Source organism: Canis aureus, chromosome 15, assembly GCF_053574225.1.
Source record: "Canis aureus isolate CA01 chromosome 15, VMU_Caureus_v.1.0, whole genome shotgun sequence".
In the NCBI taxonomy this organism is placed as follows: domain Eukaryota; kingdom Metazoa; phylum Chordata; class Mammalia; order Carnivora; family Canidae; genus Canis; species Canis aureus.
In genome coordinates, this window is record NC_135625.1 from 63,928,740 (window position 1) to 63,954,776 (window position 26,037).

General features: G+C 35.5%; 1 long non-coding RNA gene across 6 annotated transcripts in view; it reads right to left on the reverse strand.

Annotated features, from left to right (window-relative positions):
* Nucleotides 1–23,859, reverse strand: part of LOC144285042 (uncharacterized) — a 180,200-nt gene extending 156,341 nt beyond the window's left edge. For 5 of the 6 annotated variants that reach the window (XR_013353438.1, XR_013353437.1, XR_013353436.1 and 2 more), the window contains exon 1: nucleotides 23,422–23,858. This is a non-coding gene — a long non-coding RNA (uncharacterized LOC144285042). Of the gene's footprint in view, nucleotides 1–23,421 lie in introns of all 6 variants that reach the window. The other variant, XR_013353440.1, reaches the window with a different exon arrangement.
* Between the last annotated feature and the right edge of the window lie 2,178 nt (nucleotides 23,860–26,037).

The following is a 26,037-nucleotide window of genomic DNA, read 5'->3' on the forward strand; positions in this document are numbered from 1 at the left end:
GAAGTTGAAAAAGAGCACAATTTTATTTCATAAACTGGGTGGCCCTCCCAGGGTAAGGATAACAGAAAATAAATGAAAAATTATTTCCTTTACTTCCAGTTAAACTAAGCATGCCAAGAAAATTGTAAGGATGAATACAAGAGTATAATGGTACATCTGTCTTTATGCCCAATTACATGCATCACTTTATAGGAAGAAAACTAAAACCAACCTGTATTGACAGAGGATCAAAGTCATGAGTAGAGCATTTGTTCAAACCTTTTTCATATAATTTGCTCTGATACTTTTGCAGTGCATCTGCATTACATTTTTTTAGTTCATAAAGATACAATTACTTTTATCCTCAATATTCTAGTATATGCCATAAGGAACAAGAATACCAGAGTTATTTATTCTCTAATATATTACCAGACTCTGGAACTGTGTCTGGTGGATAGAAGATGCTAAATAATAATGTGATAATGAATGAGTGAATTTTATCTTTGATTGAGGAATCTTAAAGAAAATCTAATTTTTTATTACACATCATGCAATTATCATTAATTAATTTATTATTTAAGGGGAAATTTTTTAGCCTTTGATTCCTTTTTTTTAAATAAAAAAGGAAAAACTTAGTTATCAGTCAAATGAAAATGTCCACTACTACCTGGCACAGCAAAAAATACAAACCCTTAAGTATATTCACTTAGAAACTTATTTATATCCATGTCCATAACACACATATGTACTGATAGAAGCACAATATTTTTTTATTTTTAATAAAATTGCTTCAAAATTTCACAAGATCATAATTGTCTCCGATAAGTTTAGCAAGTGAAAATAAGAATTGAAGCTGAATATTAAGCTAAATTCCCTCCTGGTGCTGATTCCTACTAAAAAGTCTAGCATGAATTAGAGGGAAAAAAGAAAGACAACTATATGAATAATTAATGTACTTTTTAATATAAGCAATAGATATTTGAACAGCTAACTAGAAAACAGCATTTCATGGGCAAGAATGGATGAGCAACCAAACTTTGGAATTTGTGCAGCTTAATTAATTTGTGCCAATTGATTAATTTATGTAGATTAATTTGTGCTGAGTAATGTATCTGAGAGAAGAAATGTAAGAGAGGGCTCCATGCAAAAGTCTGGGCCTTAGCAAAATTGTAAAGATAAATAAGATGGAAACACAATGTGATATTGTTAAGTTGGGAAAATTAGATATTATGCAATATTGTTAGGAAATAAGATTAGAGATGAAAGTAGTAAGAAATTGCCCTGGAGTCTAGGCAGTGGTAAAATGATGTAGCAAGTTATGTGTCTCATTATAAAAAATGGATTTTCAATATGGATATTTCATTTTCAAAAAACTAACATAAAAAACAACTATATAGTATGCTAGAATGAGATGAATGCCATTGAACATGTTTTTATGAAAGCAAAGCAAGAGAAGGTAAATGGAAAACACTAAAGGTTACAACGTCCATGCACAGATTAAAATTTTAAGAAAGTTGATTATAACAGTTTTGTTGACAAGGTGACATTTGACCACTGATAGGAAGTGAGGTGGTTAGCTATAAAAATGTCTGGTGAAACAGAATTCTAGAAAGAAATAACAAGTGCATAGTACAAAGGACACAAGGTCATCAACCTGCCTGGTGTGTTTTTAGGGATAGCAAGGAGGTTCGCATAGCTGGTGCAAAATGAATAGAGTATTAAGTAATCTGGTCTTACTAGGAACAATGAAGCCAGATCTTGTGGGATCTTGAAAGCCTTGGTAGACATTTAGGAATTTATTCTAAACGAAATAGGGAGCTATCACAGGTTTTGAGTAGAGAATGTTTAGCTTTTGATTTAAAAGAATTGCTCTCATGTATTAAGAACCAACCACTTAAAAGCAATTCTAAAAGCAGGGAGGCCAGTTAGGAGGTCTTTGCAGAAATTCAGGGGAGATGATGATCTCTTTGCAGGGTGTTGGCAGCGGAGATGGGAAGAATGATATTACCAAAAAAGTACACGAATATGTGAATAGTATCAAGGTCTGAATATAGGACACCTTAAGATGAAGAGTTCAGAGAACAGAGGAAGATCCAGAAAATAAGTCTGAAATGGAATAACAGGAAGAGAAACACAAGAGTGTGGTATCCTGGAAGTCAACTATGGAATGTATATGAAGGAGGACAAAGTGTTTAACTGGGTCCAACATTGCTAATGGGTCAAACTAGAAAAGGACTGGACTTTTGAGAGTTGGATTTAGCAAGAGACTCATTTGTCCCTCTGGCAATACATGCTTGGTGGAATCCTGTGAGTGAAACATTACTGATTTGGATTTATTAAAAAAAAAAAAAAAGAGGTTTCTCTTTCTCTTCCTGAATAATTCAAACCTCAAACCATTAGGAGGGGCTTGATGAGATAAGTTTCTACATTGGTGGGAAAATAGTTACAATGGCTGAGAACAGGGTGGAAAAGGTGTTATAGAGGAAAAGGGTCCAGGGTATTAGAGCGTATGTAGAGTTTTGAGGGCATCAAAGCATTGAGGCATCCAGCACTGAGTGTCAGCCTAAAGGTGGAATGAGGAAAACATTCACATATTGACAATAGAAATAGCTTAGGGAGGGTGGTAAAGCCAAATGGCATGAGGAGGGTATGTATGCAGGGGAGGAGACAATGGTGGTTATCAGAAATAGGACACATAGAAGGGGACTGCTAAAGAAATATCTTAACATTAATGAGAATGTTAAATGTTAGAAGTTTCTCACTATTAGAAAAATAAGTAACAGATAACATTAGAATAAACCCTACTATTAGATTGAAATTGGAGGTATTAGTATGAACTCACAGCTTTCAATATACAGCAATAGATATATAGATAGAAGAGCACCTAGGTTGCTCAGTGGTTGAGCATCTGCCTTTGGCTCAGGTCATGATCCCAGGGTCCTGGGATCGAGTCCCACATGCAGGTCTCCGTGGAATTCTCCCTCTGCTTGTGTCCCTCCTCTCACGAATAAATAAATAAAATCTTAAAAAATAGACATGTAGAGAAATAGCCATAAAAGGTACACATACACTACACACACACACACACACACACACATTCCAGTTCTATCTGCTGAAGGAACTTGAACAGAAACACCCTTACAACAATGAAGAGACCTAGCACATGGATTTTTGTTTCCTAACATTATTTTCTACTAAAAAAGGTAAGCAGACACCTTGAGGAAATAGCAAACCCAAGGGCTGGAGCAGTTAAAGGATAAGATGAGCCTGGAACATCTTATTCTGGAGAAGCAGTTTTCAGAGAAGAAAGCAAATATGTTAAAAGGACACAGAAGCCAAATTCAATGCATTCTCATTGGCTGACCTTGGGCAATTTGAAATTAAAAATGATAGTAACAAACTATGATCATTTTTTTAAAAATAGGAAGCCATAGGCCAATTTGAATATATTGAATTGGATATCTTGAACATTTGTAAGGGACAAGATATTTCCACAATGTCAAGGTAGTTCCCCACAAAATACTTATTGACTGACAAGAAGTCTGACAATTGAGAACTCTGACAAAGGATTACTGTAACTGATAAGGGGACAGGTCAAATTGATGTACATCTTCATAGGGTGCAATGATAAAAACAGAATGAAGTGGGCAGGAGGATGGATTACATGGGTGCTGTGGATTAAGGAGAGTACATGTGATGAGTAAGTGATGAATCATAAAATTCTAATAAAACTAGTATTACGCTATATGTTAACTAACTGGAATTTAAACTAAAACTTTAAGGAAAAACAATAGGAGTTAAGATGGTCGAGAAGTGGGGGGGGAGGGTGGTACACTTGCCTCGGCCATTGAACACAGTTAGATAAATCATTCTCAACACCCAGAAATCAATCTGAGGACTGAGAACAAACTGCATCTTGATTTGGGGGAGAGAAGAAGTACAGATGCTACAGAGGGGACGGAGCCCTGATCATGGACAGAGGAGAGCGCAAAAGAGAGAAAGAGTGAAAGCAGCACACACAGGATTGCACAAGAAAGACTCTTCCCCAAAACCATTGGGAAAAGGTGATGGCTGACTACCATAATTTGTTTTTTAAGCAATGGAGTTCAAAGTCTGAAATTTTATAAATCTGCATAATTAGGGTGCCGAGATGGCTCAGTTGGTTAGGTTAAGTGTCTGCCTTCGGTTCATGTCATGATCTCAGGGTCTTGGAATCGAGCCCCAAGTTTGGCTCCCCACTCAGCTAAGAATTTATCTGTCCCCCTTTCCTTCTCCCTCTACCTCTGCCCCTCCACCTGCTTGTGCTCTGTCTCTGTCTCTCTCTTTCTCAAAACAAATAAAATCTTTAAAAAGAAAAGAGAAATCCATACCATCATAACAGTTATGCCTGGTGGGCTTAGCAGTGCTCCTGTGGGCAGCATGATCTGAAGATCACCTAGGTCACAAAGGGAGAATGAGTTCCCCTTCTTGGAGTGCATCTGGGAGTGGTGGCAAGGCCTCTTTAGGAACAAAAGAACTTGTAGTGCTCAGGTGCTGCCATATTCACTAGCCTAGTAATAGGCATCAGCTGAGGGTAGGAAACCTTGGTGCCAGCCTCTTGCTGCACTTTACCATAAATTGAATAATTGCAGGGTCCGACTTCTGCAACAAATTGACTCCAGCCACAGTGCAGCAAAAACCTGCATGTTCCTAAAATATGAAGTTTTGAAACTCAGCAGTGTGCCCAAGATAAAATACAAGAGTACAGAACTGCCTGGCAGGGAGACAGCTCAGACACTGACAAAGGCAGGGATCTGATGGAAGCCAGAGACGCAAGAGGGGTGACTTTTTGCTCTTCTCTGAGGGCATCCTGGACTGTGGTATGAAGGAACTTTCCACTCTGGAACAACACAGCAAGGTGATGCCCTTTCTTCCCCACCTGCCCATCAGCAATGACTGGTTTCAGTGAGCAACACAGTGCTTCCCAGTGGAGGCCAGAGCTGCTTACACCAAGCTCCTCTTCCTATGAAACACACCTAGTTAAAACTTGTCACACAGTGAACAAAATCCAAACACCCCCCACTGCAGGTAAGAAGAAACTCAGCAGAGGATTGACCTGAGGGAAAGAGTAGCCAAACCACAACAGCCAAGTGTACTTTCTGAACTACCTCCTGAAGCACCAGTCCCAAGACAACATAGGACCTCTTCTTAATATGGCCATTACTCTTAGGAGCAGGGATACATCAGGCTTTCCTAACAATCGCAAAAACAAAAACAAACAAGCAAAAACAAAACAAAATAAAACAAAACAAAACAGTGACTTAGACAAAATGACAAGATGGAAGAATTCACCCCAAAGAAAAGAACAGGAAAAAGTAATGGCCAAGAATTTCACCAAAACTGATATAAGTAAGATGTTTGAATGGGAATTTAAAACCACAATCATAAAAAAAATAAAAAAATAAAAAAAAATAAAACCACAATCATAAGGATACTATCTAGGCTTGAGAAAAGCATAGAAGACACTAGAGAATTCCTTATTGTAGAGATAAAGGAGCTAAAAGCTAGTCAGGCCATAATAAAAAAAGCTATAACTTAGATGCAAAACCAATTGGATGCAATGAGAATGAGGATGAATGAAGAAAAGAAATCAACACTACAGAAGATAAAAATCCTGGAAAATAATAAAACTGAATAGTGAAAGAAAAATATTGGATCAAGAATGTGGACTTAGGGAAAAAAAAAAAAAAGAATGTGGACTTAGCTCAGTGACTCTTTAAAGTATAATAACATTCATATAATTGGAGTCCCAGAAGAGGAAGAGAAGGAAAAGGGGCAGAAGGTTTATTGAATTTTATTTTCATTATTTTTTATTTATTTATTTTATTTATTTATTCATGAGAGACACACAGAGAGAGAGAGGCAGAGACACAGGCAGAGGGAGAAGCTGGCTCCTTGTGGGGAGCCCAATGTGGGACTCGATCCCAGTACCCCAAGATCACAATCTGAACCAAAGGCAGAGACGCGACCACTGAGCCACCCAGGTGCCCCCTAACTCTTCTTTAAATGTCTGGTCGAATTCCACTGGGAAGCCGTCTGGCCCAGGACTTTTGTTTTTTGGGAGATTTTTGATGACTGATTCAATTTCTTTGCTGGTTATGGGTCCATTGAAATTTTCTCTTTATTCCTGTTTTAGTTTTATTAGTTTGCATGCTTATCTGAACCAGAGAACATTACCAGAAACACCAACTTTACAGGTAACCTAATTGCACCAAATTCGTATCTTATTCAATAATTACTCTTTATGTAAATAGATAAGATGCTCCAATCAAAAGACAGGGTATTAATATGGATTGTTTAAAAAAAAAAAAAACAAGACCTATCTATATGCTGCCTACAAGACAATCATTTTAGACCTAATGAATAAATAAATAAAATCTTATTTATTTATTTATTTATGATAGTCACACACAGAGAGAGAGAGAGGCAGAGACACAGGCAGAGGGAGAAGCAGGCTCCATGCACCGGGAGCCCGACGTGGGATTCGATCCCCGGTCTCCAGGATCGCGCCCCAGGCCAAAGACAGGCGCCAAACCGCTGCGCCACCCAGGGATCCCAAAAAATAAATAAAATCTTTAAAAAGAAAAATAAAAAGAAGTTAATACCAATTTTTCAAATTGTTCCAAAAAATAGAAAAGGAAGGAAAAGTTCCTGTAGGATTTGAGTGACTTTGAATGAGTAAACTCGTTCTACAGGACCAGCATTACTTTGATCCCCAAACCAAAGACCCCACTATAAAGGAGAAATACAGACCAACATCGCTGTCAAATAAGGATGCAAAAATTCTCATTAAGATACTAGCAAATTGATTCCAACAATATATTAAAAGAATTATTCACCACAATCAAATGGGATTTATTCCTGGGCTATAGGGGTGGTCCAATATTTTTACATCAATCAACATGACACACCACATTAATAAAAGAAAGAATGAGAACCATATGATCCTCTCAATAGATGCAGAAAAAGCATTTGAGAAAATTCAGTATCCATTCTTGATAAAAACCTTCAACAAAGTAGTGACAGAAGGAACATACTCAACATCATAAAGACTATATATGAAAGACCCACAGCTAATATCATCCTTCATGAGGAAAAACTGAGAGCTTTTCCTCCATTGTCAAGAAAATGACATGGATGTCCACTCTCATCATTACTATTATATATTATATTATATTATATATATATATTATATATATTATATATATATATGTTACTAACATAATAGTGGAAGTCCTAGCCTCAGCAATCAGACAACAAAAATAAATAAAAAACATTTGAATTGGCAAGGAAGAAGTCAAACTTCTACTACTTGCAGACAACATGATACTCTGTGTAGAAACCCCAAAATACTCTACCAAAAAAACTGCTAGAACTTATATACAAATTCAGGAAAGTCATAGGATATAAAATCAATCTGAAGAACTATTACATTTCTATCCACCAACAATGAATCAACAGAAAAAGAAACCAAGGAATCAATCGCATTTGCAATTGCACCAAAAACTATAAGATACTTAGGACTAAATGTAACCAAAGAGGTGAAAGATCTATGCTCTGAAAACTGTAGAATACTTATGAAAGAACTTGAAGAGGACACAGAGAAATGGAAAAACATTCTATGCACATGGGTTGGAATAACAAACACTGTTAAAATGTCTATATTCCCCAAAGCAATCTACAAATTTAATGCAATCCCAATTAAAAAAAAAAAAAGCCACCAGCACTTTTCACAGAGCTAGAACAATCCTAAAATTTGTATGGATCCACAAAAGACTCTAAATAGCCAAAGCAACCTTGAAAAAGAAAAGCAACCCTGGAGTTACCATGACTTTAAGCTATACTAATTTCAAAGCTATAATCATCAAGACAGTATGGTATTAGCAAAAGAACAGACACACAGATGAATGGAAAAGAACAGAAAACCAAGAAATGGACTCACAACTATGGTCAACTAATCTTCAACTCCAATGGAAAAAAAAAAAAACAGTCTCTTCAACAAATGCTGTTGGGAAAACTGGGCATCTGCATGCACAAGAATGAAACTGGACCACTCTCTTACACCAAATACAAAAATAAATTCAAAATGGATGAGAGACCTAAATGTGAGACAGAGATTCATCAAAATTTTAGAAAGAACTGAAGCAGCAACTTCTTTGACCTCAGTCAACACAATTTCTTACTACACACGTGGTGGGAGGCAAGGGAAACAAAAGCAAAAATGAACTATTGGGACTTCATCAAGATAAAAAGCTTCTGCACAGCAAAGGAAACAACAAAACCAAAAGACAACCTATGGAATGGGAGAAAATATTTGCAAATGGCATATCTGAGAAAGGATCAGTATCCAAAATCTATAAAGAACTTTTCAAACTCAACAGTCAAAAAACAATCCATTGAGAAATAGAAGACATGAATAGACATTTCTCAAAAGAAGACATCCAGATGGCTAACAGATACATAAAAAGATGCTCAATGTTACTCATTATCAGGGAAATACAAGTCAAAACCACAATGAGATGCACCTCACATGTATCAAAATGGCTAAAATTAATGCAAGAATATTATTCATGAAAAAATGAAATCTTACTATTTTCAATGACATGGATGGAGCTAGAGTGTATTATATGAAGTGAAATAAGTCAGTCAGAAAATCATAAATACCATATGATTTCATATGTGGAATTTAAGAAACAAAACAGATGAACATATGGGTAGAGAAAAAAAAGAAAAAAGAGAAGCAAATCATAAGAGACTTAACAATAGAGAACAAACTAAGGAATGAAGGAATGACAGAAGGAGGTGGGCAGGGGATGTGCTAAATGGGTGCTGGGGATGAAGGTAGGCACTTGTGATGAGCACTGGGTGTTATATGTGATGAATCACTAAATTCTGCACCTGCAAACAATATTACACTCTATGTTAACTAACTATAATGTAAATAAAAATTTGGAGAAGAAAGCAGAGTATTACTTTCACAGTGGAAGAAACTAACTTGAAGGAATGCAACTTGAAACCAACCATGAGAAACAACACACAAGCACATGTTGTAAAACATTCTATAAAACTGGTCTACGCATTCACAAGTGTCTAGGTTATATAAGTTAAAGAAAGATTGTACAACTGAACCAGACTGGAGAAAACCAGAGACATGAACACTCAGGAGAACTTGCCGTTCAGAATTATGTCCTTTTGCTATAAGGGCACTTTGAAACTACTGGAAGGACTTGAATGGGATCTGAAGATGATGGTAATAATAGACCATATAGACTTCTTGATTTTCATGGTTGTCCTGCAGTTATGCATAAAAAGTCCTGGTGTCTAGGAAGAATACATTAAACTATACAGAGGCAAGAGTGTATCATATCAACTACTTACTATCAAATGGTCTTTGGGGAAAAAAGTTTTATTTTTTTTTATTATACCTGCATCTCTGCTGTAAGTTTGTGATTCTTTCAAATAAAAGTAGAAGTAAAAAATGGAAAAAAGGAAATAGAAGTAGCAACTATAGATACTCATTGAAAGTTTCAACCTTCATATAAATATTCAAACAATCATACTGGAAGGTGGTGGTGAAAATAATAAAGCTCATTCATAATGATGTTGAAGACCAGGTGGAGATGCTTGAGGCATTTTAGGAGAGATTTCTAGAGTAAAAGATAAAAATTTTGAAGTTATGAAAATATAGTAATTAGAAATATATAGCAGATAAGAGTAATTTTATTTATGACTGAGTTGTCAAGGAAAAAAAAATACTGATTTCTATAAATTAGGTATGCATAAGAGGTAAGGTAACAGTAGAAAGAGAGTTCCAGGACTATGTCATGTTTCTGGTTTTTAGTCCCAGCTTCACCTGTCTCGGTGTGATCTATGACAAGGTTCATGACCATAAATCTATATCCCAGTTTTTATAACAGTAAAATGGAGATAATTAATCTCATCTTCAGAAAACTCAAATTATTAATTACATGCAAAAACGTTAGGTAATGTAACCGACATCATGTGAGCCCCAGTGTTATCTTTACCGTAGTTGTTAATCTTATAATTATCAAGACTAACAAAAATCCTCTTCTATAATTAGCAAATCAATTTTCAAATAGACTTTGTGGTCAAACAATATCAGAACTTTTGTAAGACCAAATTGGTTATGTTTTTTATTTGTTTGTAACTTCTTAAAGAAATCTGTGTTATTTCTCTGTACAGAAATACAGCCAGTAGGTCTTGTTGGCTTAAACTGAAAATGAGCAAGCACATGGTAATAGCAAAGGATTATTTCTCCCAACTATTTCAGTAGGCTTCTGCTGAAGGAATTGAGGGAAGAAAGTACTTCATCATGGAATCTGAGCAGCGGTCATGAAAGGTGTATCTGCAAGTAGGCACAGGAATAGAAAGAACCTCCAGGTGTATTTTTTTTTCCACATATTATATGATTTTATTTATATAAAACATCTAGAATGGGCACACTTATAGAGATGGGAAGTAGATTACTGGTTACCTAGAGCCCCAGGTGAAGGATGGGGTTTGGAGAAAGTAGAGAATGACAGCTCATGGGGAGGGGTTTCTGATTGTGGAGATGTACAATTCTGAATATATTAAAAACCATTTACCTGTATGTTTCCCTAGTGCTGCCAAATAATAAGATTTCAAATCCAGAGGCGGGAGCTTGGAGACATTAGCCATTAGTGGTGCCAAAGGAAAACTGAGCCACCCTCTCCTTAGTGAGAATGAGGGCTGAGTGGAAGCCCACCTATATAGACTTCTCAATACCAACAAAGGCCATCAGAACCAGACCAAACCAGAGAGCTTGAAATGAGTGACTGTTATTGTATGTGAAGTATATCTTGATAATTTTGTTTAAAAAGTATTTTGACCTAGGGTGCCTGGGTGATGCAGATGGTCTGACTTTCAGTTTCAGCTCAGGCTGTGATCTCATAGTTGTGGGACCAAACCCCATTTTGGGTTCTGTGCTCAGCGCGAAAGTCTGCTGGAGTTTCTTTTTTTTTTTTTTTTTTTTTAATTTTTTATTGGTGTTCAATTTACTAACATACAGAATAACCCCCAGTGCCCGTCACCCATTCACTCCCACCCCCCGCCCTCCTCCCCTTCCACCACCCCTAGTTCGTTTCCCAGAGTTAGCAGTCTTTACGTTCTGTCTCCCTTTCTGATATTTCCCACACATTTCTTCTCCCTTCCCTTATATTCCCTTTCACTATTATTTATATTCCCCAAATGAATGAGAACATATAATGTTTGTCCTTCTCCAGGTGTATTTTCACCAGCACATCAGGGACAGTTTAAATATTGGAAAAATGGAGAGGACTACAGAATCAACTTGAATGAGCAAGAGCTGAGAATTATAATAGTGCGTATCACACAAATATAGTGATTAATTTGGTGTTCCATATGTGTTGGGTTAATTTTGAAAAGCATATATGTATTTTGCTGGTGAAATGTCCATTTCGATGAGTCAGCTGTATTTCCAAAATTTATCAGTACTATTTGAAGTTGTAACTAGCATTCATTTAAAGTGCATATGAAATTTTTACTTAAACAAGAACAAATCTCAGAATTTTTACATCTCCTGCATTTTAAAGTATTAGTGTAAAATGAAATTCACATTTCAATTTTCTTTTCATATAACATCAATTATATATAATATATTTTGAAAATGTATTTTAACCTAACTAGGAAAACTAGTTAATAGCAATTAATATAGTTCTTATTACAAAGGGAAGCATACAAAATATCCAATAGTTAATTTTCTACATAGCTCATAATAAATGAGTTGCATTTTCTTGAGAATGTCTTAGAACTTTGAGATTCTACTTCCAGCTAACGTGTAATAAAAGACAAATTTACCCTCCTGGCAACAATAGCAACAACACCAGACAAAAATAGATGAAAGTGGTTTTCAGGACAGTAGACAGCAGGCAATGAATGACACTAATCCCTAACAGATAGGAAACAAACGAAGTTAGTTCTACTGTTGCCCCAGTTCATTGATTTTAGGGAATTTTAAAGAAGCATTGAAAGAAAGGAAAGGCAACAAAAATATTTGAAGAAACAGTGAAACAGTGATCAAAACATTTTCAAAATTGATGCAAACTACAACCACACAGATCTAAAAATCTTAATGGATTCTAAACTCAAGAAATATGAAAAAAAAAAAAGACACCAAGACACACTGTAACCAAATTTCTCAAAATAAAGTGATAAGGTCTTGAAAGCAGGCAGAACAAAGGCATGTTACTTATATAGAACAAAATGTAAGAATAATAGCAGATATATCAGTGGAAACAATGCAAGTGAGATGACAGCATACTAAAATCTCTAAAGTTCTGAAGGAAAAAAATTATCACCATATAATTCTACATTCAGAAAAAAAATGTATTTCAAAAACGAAAGCAGGATTTGTTTCAAACATACAAAAGCTGACGGAATTTACTTCTAACAGATCTGCACTACAAAAAGTCTAAAATAAATCCTTTAGACAGAAGAAAAATGATACCAGACGGAAATAGGAATCTTCAAGAAAGAATAAAATTCACTGGAAATGTTACCTCTGTGGCTATGGCTATATACAGTTAAATTTTATTTAAATTGATGGTTAAATTTTATGTTTTTTATTTATATTTTTAAAAATAGGACTATGTAAACAACTATTATAACATGTGTTCTACAATATGCATAAAAGCAAATGTATGAAAACAATTGCACAGGTATTGAGAAAATATGAATGGAATTGTGTGTTTGATGTGAGGTACCGTACAAAGCTTATTTTTCTTTCTAGGTGGGTATTTTGTTCCAAGCATCACTTATTGAAGATACTGATTGAATTACTTCAAGTAGTTTTACAGATGTCACGTAAATTTATGAATTAAACCAGGGACAATGAATATTTTAGTGATGTTGAGTAATCTCATACAAAATCTTGATATGCTTTTCCCTTTACATCCAATTTTAGGTTTTAAATTTTCTTACATATGTGATTTTTCTATTGGATTGGTAGTAAAGATGAAATCAAATGCTACCTATACATAAATTTTATATGCCACAATACGTATGCCTTATTCTTTGTACTGTTTTTAAGACAAATCTCTCACTCTCTAGAGTTTTCCACATAAGTGATTATATCATTGGCAACATTTTTCTATTTTTTCTGATTTTTAATACTTCATTTTACTTGTGGTTAATTAAATGTTAATATTTCCAGTTGAATAGTCAGTAGTTTAGACAGAGGGCATTTTTCTTAACTTTAAAGGGAATGACAGATTTTTCTTCATTAAAAATTATCTGAGATAGACAAGTAAACATCTACACATAGCTGATGGATTTTTAAAAATGAAGAATAAATACTGATTTTTTTTTCAAACATTTTCAGCTTCTATGGATATAATCATGTGATTTCATTTTTGCCTTAGAATTCATTGGTTTATTTCATGGATGAGAAAGTGCTATTTTCTAAGTTTGGACAAAACCCACTCTATATTTCCGAAATAAAAGACTGACACATTTAAAATTTAATAATTTTAGCTTTCTCGTATTTTGAAAATATTTAAAATTTGCCTAGTCAACACAAAATTTACATAACTTTCAGGTGTAAGATAGTGATTTAACGTCTCTGGATTATGCCACGCTCACCACAAGTGCTGCTACCATCCATCACCATACACTGTTATAACATCACTGACTCTATTCCTCACCCTATACCTTTTATTCCAGTGGCTAATCTATTCCATAACTGGAAATCTGTATCTTCCACTTCTCTCACCCATTTTGACCATTCCCTCTACTCCCTTCCCCTCTGGCAACTATCAGTTCTCTATTTATTGGTCTGATTCTGCTCTTTGTTTATTCATTTGTTTTGCTTTTTAGAGTCCATTGGTCTTTCACAATTGGATTTCTTGTTTCTCCCCTTTATCTATATCACCCATCCCCTACCCACTTCTGGACTTATTTTTGAAAGTTATTTTCCATAATATTTAAACTGGTGATATATATTTCATATACTAAATTCAAGTTATACTTACGATTTTTCACATTTAAAGTTTTTTTGTTTTTTTGTTTTTTTGTTTTTTCCTGAATATGTTTTCTGGATGGCCAAGAAATGCCAGACCTTTAACAGTCTAGAAAATCTGCCACCATGTTGTAGCACTGACTGTAGAGGAAAGGACATAGGCTTGATGTTCCAGAAGGAATCAAATCTTGATTCTACTCTTTTATGAATGCATACATGAGGGCACTTAACTTAATCGCTGTAAGCTGCAATTTCCTAAAGTGACAACAAGAGAAGCAAATACATTATGTTATTATTATAGTCGTCTCATTACTATGGTCATTTGAGGTCATTCCTTTGAGTCTGCCTTCAATTATTCAAGCCCACATTTTGCATTTTTAAACATTTTCTTCTTTCTTATGAAATCCTATGACAGACTTTTGACAGAAAGTGCTTTCACAAAAACTGACAAACTGTGTCTAAATAGAAAGTTCACAGTTACAACATCTGGCTTTGTTTGTATTTCTTAGAGCTAAGCAGGAAGATTCAAGCACCCAGAGGGTTGTCTGCATCACCAGCAGGACGGCAAGAGCCAAAGGCAGAGAGAGGAACACAACGTGTGAGGGAAGAAACAGACTGTCAGTCACTAGGAGAGCACAACACTGGAGAACAAGGACCTGGAAAGAGAGAGAGAGAGAGAGAGAGAGATCCTAGCAACATGAGAATGTGAGGAAGTGTGGCACAGGTGGTCTCCTATGGTAATTTGTGTACCGAGAGACTTCAGGTCTCTTGATTAAGCCCAAGGCATTAATCACCTACACACACTCATGTTCTGCTCACGTTTCTCATCTCATGTTTCAAACTTAGCTATTGAATTGCATTTTCTGTATCACTGTAAGCTGCTATTCTTCCAGCAGCAAAAGAGCAGTTACCTGACTTTTTAAAATCTTGGAGGAAATTACTTATGAGTCAACTAATAATCATAGATACAGGAAATCTGCTAAAAACACGAAGAAGAACTTACAATATGACCTAAGTCACATTGCTCATGGAGGAATAAAAAGTTGTTTCTTTGTAAATGAACCTGAGAATTCTTTAAAAGTTTATTTTCTTCTATTTGTTCCCTGAATTGGCTGTAGTGATTTAAGACAAGGTAACAGATCTTTTCCAATTTTCCTTAAACTTCACATGTGGAAAATGACGAATCAACACTTTCCTCTGAAAAGAAAAAAAAATGCTGATTTTTAGATGAATTAGTAGAATAAATAAATGTGCCTATTGTCCACTCTAAATTCCCCTTCTTAAAACAAGGATGAGTCTTTAATTTCTTAATGACTGTGACTGGAAGTGGACATTGACTCTTTTTTGGACCATGATCTTAATCACTAGTAGGTTCACATTTCTGGCTGTTTGGGCAGAGGCTGAAGCCAAGGAATTCAGTCGTAGCTCAATAAATACATTACGAAACGTGCAGGCTATGATACCACAGTGGTCTCCCAAGTCCAAGAATCAATTTTCATTCAAAATTTCTCCTATCCTTCCCTGCTCCTTCTGCTCCAAGATCGTTAACATAAGAGATGCAGTTTTATGTTTACATGGGCTTACTTACACCTAAGTTCAAGTCATTAAAAGTAGCTGCCTAATTCTCATTAACTCAACCATTTTAATTTGCTGAGACAATATTTACTAATCCTTGGATTAATGATGCTCAATACAACATGATTATTGTTTGCTAACCAGAACTTTTATGTAATAATGGAAAACTGACATTTGCTCTTGTGCCTTTGCTCACTCCTGTACCAGAGTGTTTATTGGCAACTGAGGGAAATATCCTTCAAAGCCGAAGGAGAAATAAAGACTTTCAGACAGACGAAAACTGAGTGAATTAACTGCCAATAGATTTGCCCTGAAAGAAATGTTAAAGGAGACTTTCAGGTAGGTATATTATAACACTGGACAGAAGAAAGGATCCACACAAAAATGTGGAAATAGAGGGAACAAAAATATAACATATTCCATTAATATTAACTGTTCTAAAAAACAACTATTTAAAGCAAAAGGGTAGCAATGTAGTGTGTGTTTGTAACACATATAAAAATAAAATATATGACAAAAATGTATAATGGATGGAAAAAGCTATTGGGAATGTAAGGTCCTTAGCTCCACATATGAAATGGTATATAATATTATGTGAAGATAGGTTCTTATTACTTAAGAATGTACACCATAAGCCCTAAAACAATATTTAAAATATTTTCAAGCTAAACATAAGTAGTATAGATAAAATGGAATTTTTAAAAATCTTCTTAACCAAAAATGGTAGAACAGGAAAAAGAAACATAGAACAGATAGAAAAAATAGGAAACAGCTACCAAAATGGTATTTTAATCCATCCTTATCAATAATATTAAACAATATTATTACCAATTAAAATACAGAGATTGTTTTGTGAAATGAAAGAACAATATCCAACTGTAGGCTGTCTATAAGAAAGTCACTTTAAAAATAAAGACATGAATTGGTTAAACCCACACAGAAAATATGTAACATTTAAACAAATTTTTTTTTAAAAGAACCAAAACTGTTATTTAATTCAGACAAAATAGACTTCAGAACAAGGAATTTACCGGGATGAAAAAGGGTTATTATGCACTCAGAAACGGGTCAGCTCATCAAGAAACTTTAAGACTCTTGATTGTATGGACTAATTGGAGGTTCAAAATAAATGCAGCAAAATTTGCTAGAACTGAAAGGAGAAATGTACCTGTCCATAATTACAGTTGGAGATATCACTACCTCTCTTTCGCTCAGTAATTGATGGAACATGTACACAGAAACTCTGCCGGTGAAAATTTCCTACTCTCATTTACCCAGACATAATATTTCATGACATCTTTAATTTCTACCTTTCCAATATCTTACCTCTATGCAACATTTATGTACTATATGAGCCCACTCCTACTTATTGGAGGAATAGATGTAATCTCTAAGAATCATATAAAGTTGAAAAGCCACACCTGCCTATCATATCTGTCAAAGAAAAACAACCAACAAATATATTAAGTAGCAATTATTAGAAAACAAAATCTAAACCTGGGTAGGGGAAGAACATTTCTCTCAATGTATGTCATCAAAATAATCATGTAGACAGTTAAGCCTATGAAAATATTACAGGGGGAGGGGGCAAGATGGCAGAAGAGTAGGCTCCCCAAATCACCTGTCCCCACCAAATTACCTAGATAACTTTCAAATCATCCTGAAAACCTACGAATTCAACCAGAGATTTAAAGAGAGAACAGCTGGAATGCCACAGTGAGAAGAGTTTGCGCTTCTAGCAAGTACAACTTGTTTTTGGCCACTCTGCACTAAGCAAAATGACTAGAAGGAAAAACTCACCTCAAAAGAAAGAATCAGAAACAGACCTCTCTCCCACAGAGTTACAAAATTTGCATTACAATTCAATGTCAGAAAGCCAATTCAGAAGCACAATTATAAAGCTACTGGTGACTCTAGAAAAAAGCATAAAGGATTCAAGAGACTTCATGTCTGCAGAATTTAGATCTAATCAGGCAGAAATTAAAAATCAATTAAATGAGATGCAATCCAAACTGGAGGTCCTACCGACGAGGGTTAACAAGGTAGAAGAACAAGTGAGTGACATAGAAGACAAGTTGATGGCAAGGAGGGAAACTGAGGAAAAAAGAGAAAAACAAAAGATCATGAGGATAGGTTAAGGGAAATAAATGATAGCCTCAGAAGGAAAAATTTATGTTTAATTGGGGTTCCCGAAGGTGCCGAAAGGGACAGAGGTCCAGAATATGTATTTGAACAAATCATAGCTGAGAACTTTCCTAACCCAGGAAGGGAAACAGGCATTCAGATCCAGGAAATAGAGAAATCCCCCCCTAAAATCAATAAAAACTGCTCAACACCTCAACACTTAATAGTGAAACTTGCAAATTCCAGAGATAAGGAGAAGATCCATAAAGCAACAAGAGACAAAAAATCTCTAACTTTTATGGGGAGAAATATCAGATGAACAGCAGACCTCTCACGGAGACCTGGCAGGCCAGAAAGGGCTGGCAGGATATATTCAGGGTCCTAAATGAGAAGAACATGCAACCAAGAATACTTTATCCAGCAAGGCTCTCATTCAGAATAGAAGGAGAGATGAAGAGCTTCCAAGATAGGCAGGAACTGAAAGAATATATGACCACCAAGCCGGATCTGCAAGAAATATTAAGGGCAACTCTGGAAGAGGAAGAGGAAGAGGAAGAGGAAGAGGAAGAGGAAGAGGAAGAGGAAGAAGTCTAAGGGAACAACCTACAAAAACAAGGACTGAATAGGTATCATGATGACACTAAATTCATATCTTTTAAAGGTAACTCTGAATGTGAAAATGGGCTTAATGACCCCATCAAAAGACGCAGGGTTTCAGACTGGATAAAAAAGCAAGACCCATCTATTTGCTGTCTACAGGAGACTCATTTTAGACATAAGGACACCCACAGCCTGAAAATAAAAGGTTGGAGAACCATTTACCATTCAAATGGTCCTCAAAAGAAAGCAGGGGTAGCCATCTTTATATCAAATAAATTAAAGTTTATCCTAAAGACTGTATTAAGAGATGAAGAGGGACACTATATCATGCTTAAAGGATCTACCCAACAAGAGGACTAAACAATCATCATATTTATGCCCCGAATATGGGAGTTGCCAAGTATATAATCAATTAATAACTAAAGTTAAGACATACTTAGATAATAATACACTTATACTGAGAGACTTCAACACGGCACTTTCGGCAAATGACAGATCTTTTAAGCACAACATATCTAAAGAAACAAGAGCTTTAAATGATACACTGGCCCAGATGGATTTCACAGATATTTACAGAACTTTACATCCAAACGCAACTGAATACACATTCTTCTCTAGTGCACATGGAACTTTCTCCAGAATAGACCACATACTGGATCACAAATCAGGTCTTAACTGATACCAAAAGATTGGGATCATCCCCTGCATATTTTCAGACCATAATGCTTTGAAATTGAAACTAAATCACAAGAAGAAGTTTGGAAGGATTTCAAACACGTGGTGGTTAAGGACCAGCCTGCTAAAAGATGAAAGGGTCAACCAGGAAATTACAGAAGAATAAAAAGATTCATGGAAACTCATGAGAATGAAGATACAACTGTTCAAAATCTTTGGGATACAGCAAAAGCAGTCCTGAGGGGGCAATACATCGCAATACAAGCATCCATCCAAAAACTGGAAAGAAGTCAAATGCAAAAGCTAACCTTGCACCTAAAGGAGCTGGAGAAAAAACAGCAAATAGATCCTACACCCATCAGAAGAAGAGAGTTAATAAAGATTTGAGCAGAACTCAATGAAATAGAGACCAGAAGAACCGTGGAACAGATTAACAAAACCAGGAGGTGGTTCTTGGAAAGAATTAATAAGAGAGATAAACCACTAGCCAGCCTTATTAAAAAGAAGAGAGAAAAGACTCACATTAGTAAAATCATGAATGAGAAAGGAGAGATCACCACCAATACCAGGGAAATACAAACGATTTTAAAAACATTATGAGCAGCTATATGCCAATAAATTAGGCACTCTAGAAGAAATGGACATATTTCTGGAAAACCACAAACTACCAAAACTGGAACAGGAAGAAATAGAAAACCTGAACCGGCCAATAACCAGGGAGGATATTGAAGCAATGCTCATAAACCTGCAAGGATAGAAAGAGATGGAATACTTCCAAACTTGTTCTGTGATGCCAGCATCACCTTAATTCCAAAACCAGACAAAGACCCCACCAAAAAGGAGAATTATAGACCAATATCTCTGATGAACATGGATGCAAAAATTCTCAACCAGATACTAGCCAATAGGATCCAACAGTACATTAAGATTATTCACCATGACCAAGTGGGATTTATCCCTGGGATACAAGGCTGGTTCAACACTCATAAAGCAATCAACGTGATTGATCATATCATCAAGAAAAAAAAAAAAAAAAAACAAGAACCATATGATCCTCTCAAGAGATGCAGAGAAAGCATTTGACAAAATACAGCATCCATTCCTGATCAAAACTCTTCAGAGTATAGGGATAGAGGGACCATTCCTCAGCATCTTAAGCCATCTATGAAAAGCACACAGCAAATATCATTCTCAATGAGGAAACACTGGGAGCTTTTCCCCTAAGATCAGGAATAAGACAGGGATGTCCACTCTCACCACTGCTATTCAACATAGTCCTAGAAGTCCTAGCCTCAGAAATCAGGCAACAAAAAGAAATGAAAGGCATTCAAATTGGCAAAGAAGAAATCAAACTCTTCCTCTTTACAGATGACATGATAGTGTACATAGAAAACCCAAAAGACTCCACCCCAAGATTCCTAGAACTCATACAGCAATTAGGCAGTGTGGCAGGATACAAAGTCAATGCCCAGAAGTCTTTCTATATGCTAACAATGAGACTGAAGAAAGAGACATTAAGGAAGGAGTCAATCCCATTTATAATTGCACCCAAAAGCATGAGATATCTAGGAATAAACCTAACCAAAGAGGTAAATGATCTATACCCTAAAAACTACAGAACACTTCTGAAAGAAACTGAGGAAGACACAAAGAGATGGAAAAATATTCCATGCTCATGGATTGGATGAATTAATATTGTGAAAATGTCAATGCTATGCAGGGCAATTTACACATTTAATGCAATCCCTATCAAAATACCATGAATTTTCTTCAGAGAGTTGGAACAAATGATCTTAAGATTTGTGTGGACTCAAAAAAGACCCCGAATAGCCAGGGGAATAATAGAAAAGAAAAACACAGCTGGGGGCATCACAAATGCCGGATTTCAGGTTGTACTACAAAGCTGTAGTCATCAAGACAGTGTGGTGCTGGCACAAAAACAGACACATAGATCAATGGAACAGAATAGAGAATCCAGAAGTGGACTCTCAACATTATGGTCAACTAATATTCAACAAAGCAGAAAAGACTGTCCACTGGAAAAAGGACAGTCTCTTCAATAAATGGTGCTGGGAAAATAGGACATCCACATGCAGAAGAATGAAACTAGACCACTCTCTTGCACCAGACACAAAGATAAATTCAAAATGGATGAAAGATCTAAATGTGAGACAAGATTCCATCAAATCCTAGGGGAGAACACAAGCAACACCCTTTTTGAACTTGGCCACAGTAACTTTCTTGCAAGACACATCCATGAAGGCAAGAGAAACAAAAGCAAAAATGAATTATTGGGACTTCATCAAGATAAAAAGCTTCTGCAGAGCAAAGAAAACAGTCAACAAAACTAAAAGACAACCTACAGAATGGGAGAAGATATTTGCAAATGACGTATCAGATAAAGGGCAAGTATCCAAGGTCTATAAAGAACTTATGAAACTCAACAGCAAAGAAACCAACAATCCAATCATGAAATGGGCAAAAGACATGAAGAGAAATCTCACAGAGGAAGACACAGACGTGGCCAACATGCACATGAGAAAATGCTCCGCATCACTTGCCATCAGGGAAATACAAATCAAAACCACAATGAGATACCACCTCACACCAGTGAGAATGGGGAACATTAACAAGGCAGGAAACCACAAGTGTTGGAGAGGATGTGGAGAAAGGGGAACCCTCCTGCGCTGTTGGTGGGAATGTGAACTGGTGCAGCCACTCTGGAAAACTGTGTGGAGGTTCCTCAAAGAGTTAAACATAGACCTGCCCTACGACCCAGCAATTGCCCTGCTGGGGATTTACCCCAAAGATACAGATGCAGTGAAACGCCGGGACACCTGCACCCCGAGGTTTCTAGGGGCAATGTCCACAATAGCCAAACAGTGGAAGGAGCATTGGTGTCCATTGAAAGATGAATGGATAAAGAAGATGTGGTTTATGTATACAATGGAATATTCTTTAGCCATTAGAAACGACAAATACCCACCATTTGCTTCGACGTGAGTGGACCTGGAGGGTATTATGCTGAGTGAAATAAGTCAATCGGAAAAGGACATTCTATGGTCTCATTCATTTGGGGAATATAAAAAATAGTGAAAGGAAATAAAGGGGAAAGGAGAGAAAATGAGAGAAAATATCAGAGAGGGTGACAGAACATGAGAGTCCCCTAACTCTGGGAAATGAACAAGGGGTGGTGGAAGGGGAGGTGGGCGGGGGATGGGGGTGACTGGGTGTCGGGCACGGAGGGGGGCACTTGATGGGATGAGCACTGGGTGTTATGCTATATGTTGGCAAATTGAACTCCAATAAAAAATAAAAATAAAAAATAAAAAAAGAAGGAAACTTTTAAGAGGGAAAAAAAAAGAAAATATTACAAAGTCTTCCTCATGGAACAATTGCTGGTATCTTGGGAAAACTTCATGGGAACTCACTAATACTAAAATTGGAAGAGTTGTCTGTATTCCAGGTCACTTTAAACTGTTCTACTGACGTGAGCCTCTTCAGCTATCTGTAACAGCATGCCCTACAAGACAAGAACACTGTCACTTTATTTTTCCTAGCTTGTACATAATAAAGAATGGAAGCAAAATTTTAGATTAAGCTATTTTTATTTAAACACTTCAGTGATGATTCATTATTTTAGAGGTTTATCTTTGTTTTTTTTGTTGTTGTTTATTTGTTTTTGTTTTTTGTTTTTTGTTCGTTTTTGCCTTTTGGAAACAAACTAGCAACATAACTTTCATTATGACAATTTCTTCTGCTTTAAAACAGTGTTATGAATAAAGGTAACAGAACTGATTTGTAACTGAAATATTTTAAGAAAATCTTGACAAAATAAAAAGTTTAAAAGTCCTTACAACTTTAAGAATCTTTAAGAATAATTTACTTCCAAAAGCAGAAGTATACAGAGTTCACACAGAGATCTGTAGAAGAATAGTTTACTTCTGAAAGCAGAAGTATAGAATGGCTAAAGAACAGGAGAGTTCATAAAACCCAAGGCTATTGTCAACCTGGGTAGTAGGTTGACGATGGCCTGGGTCTCATCATGACGAGTCTGCAGCTAGAACAGTTTCCACGTATCAAGAAAGAATACAGGGCCGGCAAGTAAGGCAATAACACCCAAGCAGATGATGGACAAATCTGATTCTTCAAATCTACTATGCAAGTTTGTAATAATTTAAATGAGAAATGCTCACGCATATGTTGGTACAGCTAGACTTAGAGGTGGAAATGACTACGTAAAGATGACGCTTTCCAAGGGACTAATGCAGAATGCTTTTCCCTATGTCATATACTTCTGAGTTGGCTGCAACTCAAGTGGGGAATAGTATTAAGATTTTTAAGATAAGAAACAAAGTTAAAGCATATTGATTCATTATTACTTAAAAAAAAAAAGCTATCTTTGATCTCACCTCTCTCTCTCTCTCCATATACCTTCTTCATTCTCCAATTCTCTTCTGGTCTACTCAAAACTTGAGCTCCAACTCTTCTGCTTATTCACAGTGTTGTTATGCATTGTTTAGCAAATATCTATTCACTTTACAGCATTCAGCTTGAGATGAACACTCCCTCCCTGCTCCCTCCCTCATTCAGATCTCATTGGAAACTTGATAGTCAGTGGCTGCACACTTTTAATAAAACACTTAGGATAATCTGCCACGCTTGTTTATATATGTGTCAAAATCCGTTCTTTTCAAAATTTAAGCTCTTTAAAGTCTAGAGTTCTTTCATTTATGTATTCCCTTGTTCTGGAACAAGGGAATACAGTAAGTGCTTAACTCATATCTGTTGAATGCACTTACATGTAATCAAACAAGGAAGGGGGACTGTTGCTTGGAAACAGGTATTTTGAGACAGAATACAGAGTCCTGGAGTATGAAGCAGATACCAATTGCCTTGATTTCATCACAAAATGGAGGAGTTGGCATTTATGATATTTAGAGTTCCAAAGTTTTATGTCTATATGTTTTTCCTTATACATATACTTAAATATGCACCTGGTACTGTGAATTTATGAATCGAGAAAAACAATGTCATAATTTTTAAAAGCATAACATACAGAATCAATATATATACTAAAAAGAACTTGACATTTTTACATTTATAACACAAATTCTGTTTTATGTTAAAATTAAGTTGAATTTTATTCCATCCAATAAACTCTTCCTTTTACTCAGAAAAGAATGCTAGCTATAAAATAACTTGTAACTTTTACCTACATTTGTGAAGATGTCTAGTTTTACGAGTAAAATAATCATAGTGCTATTTAAATCTGATTTCCATAGAGTGAAACTAATGTTTAAACTTAATGATATCATTTAATATCATGATATATGAAAGGTTTGCATTTCACATTATTATTACCACAATTTGGTTCTCAATCTCTATTATATAACATTTAAAATCCATGAGATTACTTAAAATAATAGGCTAGAGTTCCTCTGCCTCAAGTTTTGCATTATAAAGTTTATCTAACATATCCTATTTTTAACTGCCAGTGTCATCTATCTTGTGTAAGCCTCGAGAGATATTCTCCATGTATTACTGTATCTCAGTTCAAAAAGAGAAAATGTTCAAAGACAACTTTTATATATATATATACGTGTGTGTGCTTGAGTGAGTACTGGAGATTAAGAAAGCTGATGTGGGAGGTTAAAGTAGAATCTATTGTGTTGTCCTGTTGTAACCTCGTAAACTGTGGCTATCCAGCAACTTCGGTCAATAGAAAGCTTTCCTTGGAGTAACAAAAGTTTTCTTTTGGCATTTTCATGTCTAAATATTAACACCCTCAGTTGTTTTAGAAGCAGTTTCAGAGACATTGTGACCCTTGCGAGAATAGGAAAATGAGTTTGATTTTATAATATAGCAGTCTTTTTGTCTTTTGTTTCCTAGCCCTTCTTCAATTTAAATTGTCCAATATCTATTCTAAGTTTTGAAATTTCTGGCTGTACATCATACTGAATACAACTCTTTTGTCACGTTTAGCAAAATGCTTATCTTTTTCTCATTTTATTTTTTCATTATCTTAAAGCTATCATTTCCAGTGGTAATGATAATTTCAAAACTGTAACGGCAAATTTTTTATTGAAAAAATCCTCTAAATGATTAATAAGAGACAGCCTGCCATTATATAAGTAACTTTTTATAAAAAGGAGTTTATTTCTAATAATAATGACAATAACACATACAGTGAGTAGGTGCTCTTCTAAATGCTTTCTATATTCTTCACAATTTCAGCTTCATAGAAACTCTATGAGGTATGTATTATTATCAGCTCCATTTCACCTGTATGGAAACTGAGGTATGGAGAAGTTAAATGACCTAAGTGTGAGATCACCCACCTGAGGACCTTTAATCTATCTTCACTGAAATTCAAGGTATAAAATGTTCACAATTATATAGAAAGTTTTCTTCTAATACTTAAAATCTTCCACAAGTTATGTTTTATGGGTCATCTTAATTTTGCAACCATCATTTATATCTCATCTAGAACTATCTTCATTTGTCTATGTATGACAAGTTTTCTATTGGGTCTATGCAATGGTTGATTGTATGCATTGATTAGGTAGGCTATAGAACAGCTATTTGGTGAAATATTAGTCCAGGTGTTGCTGTGAACACATTTTGTCCATGTGATTACATAGACAATCCAGTTACACTTAAGAGGATTCCTCTCTCTAATCTGAATAGGCCTCATCCAATTAGTTGAAAGCCATTAAATTTGTGTTGTAGATAAAATAGAAAAAAAAAAAAAAAGTATGGCTTAAACATATAACCACTCTCCTAAGAATAGCCAGTAACTAACGTGACTTGTTAGTCCAGGATTCCAAAAAATTTTGCATGTGTAAAACAAACAAAACACACAATGTCTTAAGATGTTACAGGGGTCTATCAAAAGGGTTTATTCAGACAAATAAGTTTATGTATACTTATTAAAGAGTTTAAAAGAAATTATAATCTTACATGACTATTAGAAATCTAACTACAGAGAGAAGTTCAAGAAAGGTACCTCTAAAGATGTGGATAGT